The 1,939-nt window shown below is 53.2% G+C and overlaps 1 pseudogene; it reads right to left on the bottom strand.

Moving 5' to 3' along the window:
* Positions 1 to 583: 583 nt before the first annotated feature.
* Positions 584 to 1,064, bottom strand: LOC123135331 (uncharacterized; annotated as a pseudogene).
* Positions 1,065 to 1,939: the final 875 nt, after the last annotated feature.

Genomic DNA, 1,939 nt, shown 5'->3' with positions numbered 1-1,939 from the left:
CACCGGTATTGCCTGGTGGCGACAACTGGGCACAATGTGGGTCATGTTGTGAGCGCAACATGGATTATGTTGCAAAGCACTCGTGTGCAAATCTCTTAGCGCAACATGGCCCATAGTGCAACCTCTGAGTGCAACATGATCCATGTTCAAACCTCATGGATCAGACAGTTAGTGCACGATGGATCCGATGGCTCGCGACCTGGCTGATCCTTTTAAAGACCAGCGCTAGAGAATACATGAACTGTACATGTGACAAATGGTCTGGTTTGGCATTGCTAAGAAAAGCAAGCGAGGCCTTCGGAGTTGAGCGAGGGTATCCCAAGTTTGATAGACTAAAAGTATAAATACCTCTTATGATCATGAAACATTTCCATTTAGCTGGAACCAATGAAGAAATTTCTCTATACACAAGAGTGGTGCTGAGGGCATTTACTACTTCTTTAGGGATTGAATCATTGAAAGTCACAGAAAAAAGGCAAACGAATCTGCACAAAGGGAAGAAAAATGAACGAAGAAACACTCAACGCAAGCTGCTTCTTTGTCCTCCACCCTCAACGCCATGGCGGCAATTGGAGGAATGAGCTCAGAGCTGCTTGAAGCCGAAGCGCATGAGGAAGAAGCAGAGCATCCCAACCAGCACCACAGACTCCACCACCCACATCAGGTGGTACACCACCTGCTCGCATAGCACGGCCAGCACGTCAGGCGCGGCCGCCACCTCATAAGCATCGATAGGAAGGCGCTCACCCGGGACTTCGAATGCGCCGGTAGCGCACCGGCACCATTTCCGCTACCGCTCACCGCCGCATTCCTAGGCATCGGCGCCGGTGCCACGCCAGAGGCACTGCTGCAGCTCTCACGTGCCGCCTTGCTCCATAGTATCGGTTCCGATGCGCCGCTGGTCCCGCTCTGTCGCTTAGTCGCCGGCTTCCTTGGCATTGTACGCTTCCGAATCCACTCGGTCACCTTCCCACGCGCCATCAAATCTTGTCAATACAAGTTGATCGAGTCTTATGCTTCTTGTTCTTGTTGCTTGTTTGCTAGCTACAGCTCTGCACCTGTAACTCCTGCTGACCGAGCTTTATAAGTTGGCTGTTGAGTATCGTGATTATTAGGAAAACTAGGATAGCATAGGATATTATTCTACCTTGCCTTGAACTCCAAGATGATCATGTACTCCTATATATATGCTCATGAGGCTCAAGCAATACAACAACGATTTACACCAAATCCCTCTCTCCCTTTTAACATGGTATCAGCTTCTGGGTTCTAAACCCTAGCCGCCGCCGCTTCTGCACCCGCGCTGCCCCCGGGGCGGTCGACCTCCATGACCGCTGCCGGGGGCCGCCTGACCCGTACCTAGGGTTCGTCCGCCGATCTTGTTGATCGGCTGCCCTAGAGAGTCTTTTTCCCGATCCTTGATACGGGTTTTCTCTCTCACGCCGGTCGTCTTGATCGGCGCTTCTTTTTTGGTTCTCCGACCTATAGATCGGTTTGCGTCGCCCACTGCCATTCGTCGTCTCAACACGTGTCCGTTTCGTTGACATCTTCATCATCTTGGACTGGATTGATCGCCACATAATGCACGGGCTTCACGCACGCAGCTGCGCGGATAGGCGGCCGCTAGCGCGTCGAGCGCCGGCCTCTCGTCCTCATCACGTGCCCGCGCTGGCGTGGTTCCCTGCGAGCGCTGACCCTGGCTGGCCAATCCTTCCGTGTGACGCCTCTGCATGCACATGTTGTGTCCCATGTATGTGCGGTTGCTCATGTACGAACGTACATGCCTATCAGCCCTCCTGTACACGGCAATGCAGCGTGTTCGTGGCGGCCGCTCGCGTACTCCTAATCTGTCCCACGCTGTGTGACGTGCAGGATCTCTTTAAGATTGAAGATCATCTCCGAGTACAGCGCGCCTTCACCGATTGAGCAACAGGCTGCA

The sequence above is a fragment of the Triticum aestivum genome, chromosome 6B, assembly GCF_018294505.1.
Source record: "Triticum aestivum cultivar Chinese Spring chromosome 6B, IWGSC CS RefSeq v2.1, whole genome shotgun sequence".
Taxonomy (NCBI): domain Eukaryota; kingdom Viridiplantae; phylum Streptophyta; class Magnoliopsida; order Poales; family Poaceae; genus Triticum; species Triticum aestivum.
This window is presented reverse-complemented; position numbering and strand designations above follow the sequence as displayed.